The following is a 14,174-nucleotide window of genomic DNA, read 5'->3' as shown; positions in this document are numbered from 1 at the left end:
GTCTTATAAGTTTCAAAAACTTTGATTAAGTTATCTTCCATGAACATGAGCATAAGACTTTTCGCCTTTTTATCTTTCGACTTCCACTGTTCAAACACTTTCTTTTCTTCAGGTATAGATTTATCAGTAAGGGTTGGAGCAGTGGTTTCGATTATATCATCAATGTTGTCATGAATAAGAGCATATCCTATTTTTCTATGCCACATATCATAATTACTGCCATTAAATTTGTCAATTTTGCCTAGTTCTGATAGAACGAGTTTACTAGCCATTCGGTAAAGAACTAAAACTAAATTCAATTTTAAATATGTATAAGGTTGATATTTTGACAATTATAAAAAAATAAAAATAAAGTTAGATAATAAATAAATAAAAAAAACCTGATTGTTCCGAGTTGATGAAAGAAGTTCCAATTCGAGCGAGATTTTCACTCAACGGTGTTGATTGGATCAGCACTTGTCGAAGATTCGGCGTCGTTTCTGACTGGATCCGGAGATAATCTGTTGTTGTTGTTGAGTTGCGCCGGATAGAATTGGCGAAGAATTGTTCGGACAAAATCCCAATTGATTGAAAACAGAATATTGAATTGCAAGGGGCTAAAGTGATTTTTTTTATGGCTCTGCTGGATTCAAAAGAACGAGGATAGAGGGATTTGGGCCTAGCTTTGATTTAAAATGAGATGGGTTTGGCTTTGATAAAAAAAAATGGATGGGCTGTTGTGATTTGGGCCTAGCTTTGATTCAACAAAAAAAAAAGAGAAATGGGCTATCGTGAATTGTATGAGGGCAGATAAAAAACTGGGCTAAATCAAGAGATCTGACGCTTAGGGCTCTTGAGATCGCTACTAGATGTAGCCAGGAAGCGACCGATGGGATTCGATCAAAGACGAAGACCGAAAAATGCAAGGGGCGGCGGATCTATCTGTCTTCCTCGATCTAAATCAGAAAACTCGCCGAGATGGAGCTTCGGCGTCGAGGTCAATCGTTGTCGCCGTCGCAATCGAGACTGTCGAGCGGAGATCAGATTGCTACCGAGTTCGTCGTTGACGTCGCCGATTGCAGCAGTCGTCGTCGATCGATCGTCGTCGCGGCAGAGTGGTCGAGGTGGTTGATTGATTCAGAGCTCTATAGGGCGGCGTTGAGATCAACCTGGCTCTGATACCAGTGCTTGAAAGCAGAGAAGAGCGATGGAATTTTTTAGGGGGCTCCGATAATGGGTAAGAGGTTTTTATCTTTCTTCGTTGTTGTGTATTCTGAAGGAGATTAACCCTACTTTTATAGGGGCTAAACCCACTATCTCCACCCCCTTCAGTTCCGCCCCATGAGAGATTTCCTCTCAACAAACCATTCCATGTTCTCACGTTTCTCTCAACAGAGAAACAAACGTTGATTTGGTCACCATGACCGAGTCTAGCTAACATGGGTATCAAGAGCTTAAACATATTCCTAACATTAATAACATCAAGTAACCAGAAGGAGTAATATCAACATATTTACAAAATTTGGAAATTTAATATTAAAATATGAAGATTTGAAGAACTAATATGCCCATACTAATGATTTAAGGGACTAACATTGGAAAGCCCCTTATCTAAAATAAGCTACATAGTTATACATCCTAAAGTATTTAGCTATACATCATACAATATGTAACTATACATCTTATTTTATGTAAGTGTATACCCTATTATATGCAGCTATGTATTTTGTATTATTATATACTTTGGATTTAAAAATAAGTAAACTTTGTACTTTGGTCTATAAGAACAAATAGGACCGCTCGCGTGTTAAAGTAATGGGGGCACGACGTTTGGTTTATAAGCAAAAGCACCTTCAAGGCATATGTTATTTTGGAGATTTATCCAATAAGTTCTGGTGTTTTGCATTAAACCCCTAAGTTTTTGCAGCTCTCACTATATCCACAATAAGTTTGGAACTTTCAAAAAACTCCCAAATTATTTTACTTTTTTGCACTTAACCTTCATAACGGTGTTACCCCATAATTTTACATTGATTAGAATTATTCTTCAAGGCAATATATGCCTGAATATATAAGAGGAAGAACTATAAAATTTTGTTCTCAAATTAAACAATTCAAAAGATGGATTGTTAGATTTGAGAACATACAATAGAATCACATCACAAAATTGAAATTGATTCTCAATAGTTTAACGTGAACACCGCTCTGATACTAATTGTTAGATTTAAAAAAACTTTTGCTTTAAGAGAACCAATTGTTAGATTAAAAAAATTTTTGCTTTAAGAGATGAGACCCTGTTCAATCCCAAGATTGTTCATGTCAAACTATTCGGATAATTAAGAAAATACAGAATCATATTTGAATCCATGAATTAGGATGTGATTCTTGAGTTTTGAGATGTAGATCTTCCAAATCTTCTACGTATATCCTCCTTAGAGAAACTTTTTGTCTTTCCCCGTAACTTTCTGAAGATGGATTATCTCAAAGAAACTGTAACGTAGAAATATAGCAAACCATAACCCTTTTTATAATTGACATCAGTTATTTATAATTATTAATTCAGCCCATTATAGAATTAACAATTATATTTTGGTCTTTACGCATAGAAGGTCCATACTTTAATGATGCATTAAAAGCGCAAATCCTAAATTAGATCACTATAATGGGCTAACATTAATTGACAGCACATAATACACATTTTTTTAATATTAGCCCATATATTAGATATAAATCCAACATATTCTCCTCAAACCTCTTTCTCAAGTTTGATCTATATCACAATGCCGTCTACAACGCACTTAGCGTTCACGGTGTTATTTTGTTGTATTATCTTGCTAGGGGTAAGTCTTTTGATCATGTTGAAGTCATACTTGGATGTCTATCATTGCTACTACTTCTAAGGTGGCTGTTAAGAAGAAATCCAAACAAAGAACTCGGCTACTTTAACCATTTCTTATCACTAGAATATGTCAAGACCATTGGATCCCCTTTTACACTACTGATAGATATGAGAAGGGGAAAGCTTCACTTTCGGCGGAGACGGTCAGGAAGAGCATTGCTACCATGGGAAAGGGCACTACTACTACTAATCAATCATCTGAATTCTAGTCTTTTGCTTCATAGACCCTAATGTGCTCTGGACCTGCTCAGTGAACTCTGCAGTCTCTGGGAGAGGTGTGGAGATGATGAGGAGAGATATGTTGTCGATGAGGATAAATATGACATCACAACACACCTACAATGATGTATCTTTGCAGTATATCATAGAAGCTTTTCATCAATCGTGTCCATCTCTTAGCGGACCACCAGTATATGGTGACTTCCTCACTAAAGCAGCACAGCCTACAGGAGCTTTTCGTCCATCTACTTCACACGGTGTTGACGAAAGAGATGATCAGGATGAGGACATGCAGGGAGATAATTGAGAGGATTGAGTGAGTTGATACCTTAGTTGCTGGAGGTTGTATTTCTTTTTTTCTTTCTTTTTTAGACTTTTTTTAAAAAATTCTGGACATGTATATTCTTTTGATAGTGCTTGAGATACTTGGTCTTTACTAACTTATTATATGCACTCTAGTTGTTAGATAGTTACTCTAGTAAGTTCTTTATTTACATGTTGCACTTTTCTACTGGATGCACATAATTTGGAATTTTCTTTTCTTGATTTCTTTCTCTTTTTGGGGTTGTTTTTAGATTTTTCTTTTCTTTTCATTTTTTATTATTCAAAAATTCTCTTTTTTCTTTTATTTCCTTTTTGGTATGTCTATGTATATGCTTTTACAAGATTGATTCAGATGATATTATCTTGGGAAAATCTTCTTTTAACCCAAAGTTTTACTCCAACTTATTTTTAAACCCACCTTCTTTCATTATGCTGAAGCTTCGAAATTCAGCGAGGACCGCCCGACGCGGTAGATGATTGGCCAATAAATACGATGCGTCGATCGTCGAATGTTTTCGTTGCGGGGAAAAAAACTAAAATGGTTCTCGACAACTTGATGTGCAGAATTTTTAGAGAGCATAAGGTGCTATACTTTGACCTTAAGGTGCTATACTTTGCCCATAAGGTGCTATACTTTGCCATAAGGTGCTATACTTTGGCCATAAGGTGCTATACTTTCCCGTAAAGTGCTATACTTTGCCTGAAGCTTCGAAATTCAGCGAGGACCGCCCGACGCGGTAGATGATTGGCCAATAAATACGATGCGTCGATCGTCGAATGTTTTCGTTGCGGGGAAAAAAACTAAAATGGTTCTCGACAACTTGATGTGCAGAATTTTTAGAGAGCATAAGGTGCTATACTTTGACCTTAAGGTGCTATACTTTGCCCATAAGGTGCTATACTTTATCATAAGGTGCTATACTTTGGCCGTAAGGTGCTATACTTTCCCGTAAAGTGCTATACTTTGCCTGAAGCTTCGAAATTCAGCGAGGACCGCCCGACGCGGTAGATGATTGGCCAATAAATACGATGCGTCGATCGTCGAATGTTTTCGTTGCGGGGAAAAAAACTAAAATGGTTCTCGACAACTTGATGTGCAGAATTTTTAGAGAGCATAAGGTGCTATACTTTGACCTTAAGGTGCTATACTTTGCCCATAAGGTGCTATACTTTGCCATAAGGTGTTATACTTTGGCCATAAGGTGCTATACTTTCCCGTAAAGTGCTATACTTTGCCTGAAGCTTCGAAATTCAACGAGGACAGCCCGACGCGGTGGATAATCGGCCAATAAACACGATGCGTCAGTAGTCGAGTGTTTTTGAGTGTTTTAGGGTTTTTTTGAGTGGGAGGAGCACCAGAAATATGGTGTATTTGATACTTTGGGTTTATAAATAAGTGATACTTTGGGTTTATAAATAAGTAGGTGTTGTATTTTGGGTGTATGGATCATAATGAAAGAAGATGGGTTTAAAAATAAGTTGAAGTAAAACTTTGGGTTAAAAAAAGATTTTCCCTATTATCTTTTGGTATATATGCTTGATTATATCACATGGGTTCACATGTCATTTTTCAATCTACGTATATATATTTATTCTTTCACATAATGACCAAATGATGATTACATGACACGTTGTTTACATGAGATATTTTACGCAGTAATTGCACATACTTATTTTATACTTATCATGATTTGTAATGTGAAATAGTCATGGAGAGTTTCTATATTTAGTTTATAGATATTATTATGTAATGATTATTATTTGTAGGACAATAAATCACTCTGAAACTTCATCAGCATAGAGATAAAAAGGTAGGATTTTCAAGGAGATGACTTCGTTCTGTGCGTATCATCATGCATGTTTCCATCTATTTATAGAGGATCAAAGATACGATCCCCTAAACTTTATAAATACAACTTAATATTTGGTGTAACAATATCCAACCAAGCATATATGTTAAAGTTGGACATATATAATTAAAATAACATGAAGCTTCAATTAGGGCCGGTTCGTTTCCTTTATTTTCCAAAACCCATTTTTCTTCATTTTTCTTCATTTTCCTTCACTTTCATCATTTTCCATCCTTACAAACCTCCAACATCAACCAATAATATGGTGACAACTCATCTCATCTCATCTCATTTCTTACTTTTAAAAATAAACTAAACACAAAAAATATGTCACATCAATCAACTCATCTAACTCACCTCACCCCATTTTACTTCACTTTCTACCATCTTAAACATTCAAACGTTTAAAAATAAACTAAACACAAGGAAGGGGACTTTTAATGAAGCGTCTCATTTACAGTAATCTAGATTGTTATAAAAGGCCGATGTGGAGCCCAAATACATTTACTTCGAATACTTGCCCAGCTAGCCGTGATCTATCTACCGCTTTAAAGAGGGAGTTCCAAAAAAAACTTTCCCTACCCCAAATTACCCTTCCACTGTTGTAAATATAACAAAGTTGTCCTCATCTTTTATTTCATTAACTTAACATTAACTTAAGAAAGATAATTTTTTTCCCTTACTCACAAATCAGAAGATGTAAAGCCCTAAGCATTCGTTCCTTTCCTTCTCCTTCTATCGGTTACTCCCGTACCCTCCCATACTCTCTCCCATACCCTCATGGCCCTAATCCTAAACCCCTCTCCGCCCTCCTCTCCGCCATCAAGTCCGAGCCCGACCGCATCACTGACCTCCTCGAGTCCTCCTCCCACCTCCCCCGCTTCTACTCCGACCGCCCCCTCACCCTCGCCCTCTCCCGCCTCTGCCGCCTTGACTTTATCCGGTGTGCCCTCCTGTCCCAGATCTCTGACCCCACGTCCCTCAAATCAGAGGGCTTCTTCACCTGGATCCTCTTCCACTACGCCTCCGGCCTCCTCGACGACGTCGTCCGCCTCTTCCACCAGATCCGCAACCCCACCCAGCTCTCCTTCTGCGCCCTCCTCACCGCCCTCCTCAACGACAGGGGTGAGTGCTGATTGCTTGTTTTCTTTTTAAATTAGGGTTTCAGTGTTTGATTTGAGTTTGTCGATTTCTAGGGTTTGTTGGATCAGCAGTTTAATCAGCTGCTAATGCTGGAAGAGGACGGGGGTGAATTCCTTGTTGAGGTGATTAAGTTGTTTTGTGATGATTCTAATAGGATGATCTCAGAGCTGAGCAGCTTGATGTAAGTTTGTGGGTAATTTTGGTGTGAAGTTGTTGATTTTGGTTAATTTTTTTGGATTTTATGTTTGAGAATTTATGTGTGCAGAGATCAGCCAGTTGTGGACTTCCAGAACGTGGGTTCTTTCGTTCATCAGCTGAAAGGGAGCAGCTCAAGGTTTTATCTGTTTTCTTGTTAAATTGTTTACTTTGTGTTGCTGATGATTAATTGAGTTTGTACGATAGACTGGTACCTACTTTTGATGGTTTCTTAATGCTCAATTATGGATATATCTTTATGTATAGCCACATATACAGGTGTATGAGGGGATGTTTGGCTCTAAGATTTGTATTTTGGATTTATGGCAATGTTGGATTTCAAAGAATTATTGCCTATCCTACATTTTAGCTTTATGTTTGGTTTGTAGGGTAGTGGAATGAAAGTTAGCTTTGAAAAGAGAATTAAAGAATTCTTGTGTATTTGTAAAGAAATAGATAAAAGCAGAAAGGGATTTTTGGGCCCACTTATTATGTATGTTGTATTTAAAATGGAATATATTAGTATTTTTACTTTTTTATTTTTTTGAATATTTAAGAGTTACATTTTTTTTCTTCATATTTTCTGAATTTTAGTAATTTGTTTTGTATTATTAGGATGTAGCGGGACCACATTTAACAAATCCTTCCAAAATCCTCTCATTTTCTCAGGATTTCTAACAACACGATTTCCAATGAGGCGATGGTGATTTGCCGCCAATCACCTCAATGGTTTTGGTTATTGGTTAACATGTTAGCCTCAAGTCCCCATAAAATTTGAGGGTCTAATAAGCAATTTCAATGATTTGAGGGACTAATATGGAATTTTTGAAGTTTTGGGGGGCTAATATCTAAAAAACCCTTTTTAGTTATATTTGGATTTGTACTGTTAAAGTTGCTTTTTTCAATCCTCTCGATTAGCATTTTTCTTATGAATTTCTTCTGAATCTTTCTTTCACTGCTATGGGTTTAGCCATTTTCACATTTTGCTAATGTTGGTTACAGTATAATCAATATTGACAATATACTAAAGTGCATATCCTATTAACTACATAAAAAGGAAATATTGTGAATGGATAGTGACAATGTAAATCAAATGGAAGTCGTAGCCAAGGCTTTGAGATATTAGTCAACCCCTTTCAGTTACAAATTGGATCTTGGTTTGAAGCTCAAAAGAGTTCCCTATGATAATGAAGAGGACATTTCAAAGAAAAAAAGGACTTGAATATAACTAGATATTTCAGGAAATCTATGCTTTATTATACACATAGAAATCAAGAAATGTTTTTGTTCATTCTCACTATGTGAAATTATGATCTTCTTATGCGTAGTCCATTTAGCCATGAGTGATAAATTTCTACCATTTTTATTGCAGGTAATTGTCTCCAATCTGAATGGATTCAGTTGCTGATACTTATGGAATACCATATAGAATTTAGAGGTTTTTTCCTTCTCCTTTTTTTCTTCGACTTCCATTGCAATTTTCCCCAAAAAAATCATTTTAATTATGTAGCTTTTTTCGTTAATGTTGATGCTTAGCATCTTGTGTTATTATGATTTAAGTTCTTTAAGATTGTTGATAATTGCCTTTAGATAGAATTGTTACCGTTGTGTCTAATTTTCTACATTTAGCATACTTTTGTCACCTTTATCTTTATATTTATATATCTTTCAATTAGGTCAATTTTTGCCCCTTTTGGTTATGAACCTTTATTTTAGTTGTGTTACCTAAATTGTTTTATTTAATATTTTTATGTCGAGGTTTGTCATCTTTGTATTGAACTTTGTCACCATTAGCTATAAATTGTTACCTTTATGTCATAGTTTGTTATCTTTAGTTATTAAATGTTACATTCACTTCTAATTTGTTATAGCTATTACCTTTCTATTTAACATGTTACCTTTAGCATAATTTTTATGCTTATTACCTTTCAATTTTATTATTGCTAAGTCGAAGTATGCCACCATTAGCTATGAACTTTTTGGTTAATTGTTTTATCTTTATTAATTATTGTTATTTTTGTGTCGATGTTTGTTATTTTTTTTATATTTGTTACCTTTAGCTATGAATTGGCACATTCATGTCTAACTTGTTATCTTTAGTGTAACTTTGTTATCTTTATTTATGCCACCTTCAGATTTTGTTATCTTTAGGTTGCGGGTTGTCACCTTTAATCATGAACCTTTCACTTAATTACCTTTGTTTTTTATTTGTTGTGTTAACACTAGCAATATAACAATAGTTTGTCATCATTTTTTTGAATTTTGCCACCTTTAGTTATGCACTGTTACCTTTATGTTGAAGTTTGTTATGTGCAGCTATTAATCTTTATATTTGTTTTAAACATTGTTACCTTCGTTATGAAGCATTTCATTTCTATTTAATATATCTCGCAACCTTTAGAATAATTTTATTTTCTTTATTCTTTTTTCCGTTATTTATCTTCATCAATTGTCACCTTTAGCTATGAATTTTTCGGTTAATTGTGTTATGTTAATTTATTATTGTTACCTTCATGTCGAAGTTCCTTGCCTTTAGATGTTAGATGTTTCATTTATTTTTGATCTTTGTTACCTTTAGTTATGAATTGTTACCTTTGTGTCTAAATTATTAGAATAATTTTGTTATTTTCCATTTTTGTTATATTTATTTTTAATCTTTGTTATTTTATTCAATACCTTTGTGTCAAAAGTTGTTACCTTTATTTATTTATTAAATGTTGCATTTATTCAATACCTTTGTGTCAAATTCACTACATTTAGCAAATTTTTTCATTTTAATTTTTGTTAAATTTATTTTCAATCTTTATTATTTTTATTTTATACCTTTGCGTCAAAGTTAAGTTACCTTTTTTTATTAAATGTCGCATTAATTTTTAATATTTGTTTCCTTTGCCTATGAATTTTATCTTGGTGTCTAACTTGATACCTTCAGCATAATTTTGTTATTCTAATTTTTATTGCGTTTATTTTTAATCTTCGTGTTTCGTCCAAACTTATTCTTCATATGGCAAGCATTAAGTGTCAAATTTTTTTATGGATTTTGACTGTTGACAAGAACAAAGAAGCTTGGTGTCACGAAGATCAAGTAGCTGCATTCACAATATGCTTTTGATGCAATTTAGCTTTGACATTTTGCCTTTGCACAGTTGCCCGTAAATTATTGGAGCCTTACTCGTCCTCCCATCAATATAATTTTGTGATGAAATTTGAGCCTAACCATTAATAAAGATATGCATGGTTGTTTTGAGATACTATCTTCGACTGTATCATTTGCAATAACTAAATACAATGGTGTGCGTTTGTTTGTTTCTTGCAAGGGATAAGAAGAGGTTTAGTGTGTTTAGTTATGTGGGTAACAAATATGTTAGTACATTATGGTAAAAATGTCGTAAAAGGATCATTCATATACCCAAATAAAATAAGTTGAGATTAAGGATAAATTAATTGATGTGTGATTCTTTAGTGTTTGATATATTTATCAAATTTCCAACAACATTTAGCTTTCTAGCCATATTTTATATATCCTTTGTAACTTAGGCCATGCCAAGTTCTAGAAAGAGGAGGTTTAAAAGACTTAACGGGAATCAATTCCAAATGGTCTTGGGATTGTCTCTTGCATCTCAAGAAAAGCCAGACTTAAACCTCAAACGAGCCAAGATCGAAGAAGTATTGACTAAACAACGAGATTCATGTATTTATATTATTTTTATCTACTATATTGTCTATTCTATGAATCAAGTACTTAAAAAATTTTCAAGGGGAAAAGAGATGGGACTCAATGAGGAATTGGATTGCCCAGATGAAGGGCCTAGAAGCATAGCATCACTTTTAGGCCTAGCACTGTGTGAATTAGAGGATCGTTATGCATCTGCATTTTGCTTTGAACAAAACTTTCATTCCTTGTACATATATTTGTTGATAACTAACTATTATGATTATTGAGGTGAAGTCCTTTCAATGAAATCCTTTCACAATTTCTTAAAAACAGTTATAAGATTTTCGTAAAGATGAGCAAAGATGGCATGGCTTGATCAATTTAGCTCTTTGGTAGCTGAAATGAGATCGATATTCGTTCTGTTTGTAGTAAAGTTCAGTCTTTTTTTCTCTGCTGCAGGAATTTCCTCAGGGTTTTGGTAAAAATTCCTAATTGCTAAAATTAGATTGAATTACTTTATCTCGGGTTTAGTTCGATCCTTCAATCTCTGCAGGTTAAAGCACTAATTCCAATTTATGTGCCTCTTTTTTTGTTCTAAAGACTTCAGAATTGTTTCGGTTGACGTTGTTCTCCTTTTCTTTTTATATATTTTAACTTCAGAATTGTTTCGGTTGACGTTGTTCTCCTTTTCTTTTTATATATTTTATTCAGTGGAGGAGTTAAGATGCGGAGAAGATTGAAGAGGAGAAGCTCACTCAAGAGTCGACTCCTATCTTAGGTACCCCTCATGGTCTGAAAACTAGGGTTTTCTCTAATTGACTGCAAAATTTTAGATTTTAATTGATGTTCTGTCGAATTTTAGATATTTGTCCTGGTAACTGAATACCCTTCATAATTAATTGACTGCAAAAGACTATGATTTCTCTTCTTATTGGCTATTCTTTCATGCAAGCAAGAAAATGAGGATGGATCACTGCATTGAGAGGGCACACATTTGGCGGCGGCACAAATGTGTTCAGGCTTTCTATGAGAGATTGAAAGAGATTGTTTTAACTTTTCCTCCAGCCCTAGGAATGTTTGTTTATAGTTGTTTAATTAAAAATATTTTCTTGCTTCTTTGTTTAAATCCACGAGTATTATCGGCAACATCCTTCTACACAAGTTGTAGATGTGACCAAGAAGTTTAGTGGATGTCTAAGGAAAAGTTGTTAAATTTAGTTGTGAGGTATGCAAATTCTATAATACTACTAAAGAAAATTATTACAATGTTGAAAAAATTTGTAGTTTACAAAATTGAATGTTGCATTAACTGGTTATAAACTGTTACTATGTATGAAAATCTTTTTGTAGTTTTTTAAATTGAATGTTGCATTATATGGTTATAAATTGGAAACTAAAACTAAATGTCAAATGCTTACTTATGAGTCTTGGCACGTATGACAACTAACCCTATAGTCTATGATAAGCATGAATGTTTAGGGGGAAAACTCTGTCTTTCTTCGATGATGCACGTGTATTTCAATGTCTGGTAAACTGGGGTATACTCTTGGTTAATTGACAAACAACTGAATTGGAAGAAAAAGAAAAGAAATTAATCAAAGTTAAATTATCTTATTAATTCAGGCCCACTTAATGTTCCTCAATACTAAGTCTATTTTCATGTGTAATAACAGGGCTTCACATACTCTACACGATATGCTGTAACCTCTATGGGCCAGTCCATCCACATGTAAAGACACAGCTGCTAATGAAGGCATGGTCAATGCAATTACAACTTAATAAAAACAATACCAAAGAATACAGGTAAATAACATGGTCCAGTCGCAACAAAAAAAAGTAACAGAAAGGTTTGAACTGAAGCATCAAGGCCTAGATTTCACACGTAATGAACTGCATTCAAGTTATGTGGTTTTTTTCCCACACATGACAAAGAGATGTCCTTGACAAACTTGTTGATCAGTTGAGTTGAGTTCTGGTATTTTACAGACAGAAACCGTTAAAAAAATACTCAAATAAATCAAACTACAAAAGAAAATCATCATGCCAGTGTGCGCTTACCACAAGCAATCCTTGCTTTAGCCCTCGACTATGTGCAATGGCTGCACGCGGTCCAGTTTCTAGACTGCAGTTGTTGCCACGGACTGTTGTTGCTTGTTTTTATGGACAAACTTATTTATACTTTGTAGTACGTAGTATACTATGCGATGCTTGAGACTTTACTTGTTTTAGCCAATTATTTTACCATTATGTCAAGAAATTATGTGCATCTTCTTTAAATTATGGTAAGTTAATTGTCGTTCCTAAAGTTGTTTGATATAATGCCATTCCTAAAGTTTTCTTGTTTGTTAATAGTAATTTACATCTGATTTGAGGTGAAAATTTCATCTTGCGCTTAAAATGGATGTGACTGCATCTTTACTTGGTTTGAGTTAGTCTTAGGAGACTTGTTCTTTCTTGTTGACCACCAAGCTTGTAACGAATTGGATTAACATCTTTCAACCATTTTTTTCCTTGTGACTGCCAAGCTTTAATGAATCAAAGATTATTGTTTCTGATTGATATCTTGATATTACAAATTAGTTCTCATGGTTCAAAAAAAAGACTGTGACTGACCACATTCAAGTCATTGGAGAAGGATATGCTTGTATGGCATGATATGAGCAAAGCACGGTCTTCAATAACACTACATATACTATTCCACTGGTACCAGACAACACTTACATATGTAATTGCACTCTCTTTGTTTTGCCTCTATGATGCATAACATTTGACTACTGGGGTATACTATATGCTAATAAGATGTTATTTAGGATCTACCATGAAGCTTCGGCTTCATTTATATTCAAGTGTAAGAAACGTCAAATGTTTGATCTAGGAACGAGCCTAAAGCTGAAATAGTTGACAATCAATCAATCTCTCTAATTTAATAATATAGCTCAAAAGATTCGGGGGAATTTGAAACTAAGTGGATTCATATGTTCTGCCTTGATCTGCATACCTTATTGCTGACGAATACCTGTTGTTCTTAATTTCAAGCATTGTGATTTCTGATGTATTTCTGGGGTATAACTGATAAATGCTTTCCTCCTGTTTTTCTTTTCTTTTGTCATATTTTTGTTTGCTACAGGTTAAGATAAAGAACTGCGTGAATGGAACTGAGGGCAACAGTGTCGTTGGATTAAGTGCTAGGTTTGGTTCATCCTTGCCTAGCCATGCTTCTAAAGCTTTAAAAACATCTGCTGTTCTTGCAAATCCTTTCAACTGCTGTACTAAATTATCCATGAAGGTCTACCTTACTTTTCTTTGAAAATATATGCTTATTTTCAAATGCAAACTACAATATCTCCCCTATCTTCTCTACTCTGATGTTGCTTATCTATTTGTAAATTCAGTTTCATGAGGCGTTTTTGTGAGGAATTATTAGATTTATGTATTTTACGTCTTTATCTATATCAACGTTTCATTTAATTTTTACTGGTTGTTGCTTTAACTATTAGCTTTTTAATTGGTTGATGGCTGATAACTGCCTACCCCTAAAAAATATATGCCAAAGAAAGAGGAAAAAAAAGGAAGAAGGAAAGAAGTAAAGGTTACCCCTTTGATAGTGTTTCTTTCAAATGTTTATTTTTCTTTTGCCCATTCAAATGTCAACAATATTGGATACTATCCGGGGGTAATGGAACAGTGACTTATAAACTCAGCTATCTGTAACAATGTACTCGACTTTACCATAGTATTAAACTTACCACTTGTTGCTGCGACTGTTATACTAGCTAACTTGGTTACTAAGCTTGGTCACATTTGTACTAGATACGATATGAATATGTTCATATCTTGGCTAAATTATTTACATTCAATAAATTTATTCAAAATTTTTTCATAATTAACATTTTATTTTAAATTAAATTTA

At 34.3% G+C, this 14,174-nt stretch overlaps 2 long non-coding RNA genes across 2 annotated transcripts; both read left to right on the top strand.

The window, feature by feature from the left end:
- On the top strand, positions 1,130-3,537 carry LOC109820725. Its single transcript, XR_002241932.1, has 2 exons — positions 1,130-1,216; positions 2,818-3,537. It is a non-coding gene; the product is annotated as an uncharacterized LOC109820725 (long non-coding RNA).
- Positions 6,567-13,692, top strand: LOC109840786. Its single transcript, XR_002247059.1, has 4 exons — positions 6,567-6,595; positions 6,680-6,748; positions 10,976-11,042; positions 13,392-13,692. It is a non-coding gene; the product is annotated as an uncharacterized LOC109840786 (long non-coding RNA).

This window comes from Asparagus officinalis, chromosome 1 (genome assembly GCF_001876935.1).
Source record: "Asparagus officinalis chromosome 1, Aspof.V1, whole genome shotgun sequence".
Lineage (NCBI taxonomy): Eukaryota > Viridiplantae > Streptophyta > Magnoliopsida > Asparagales > Asparagaceae > Asparagus > Asparagus officinalis.
Note: the sequence above shows the minus strand (reverse complement) of the source record. Positions and strands in the feature narration are given on the sequence as shown.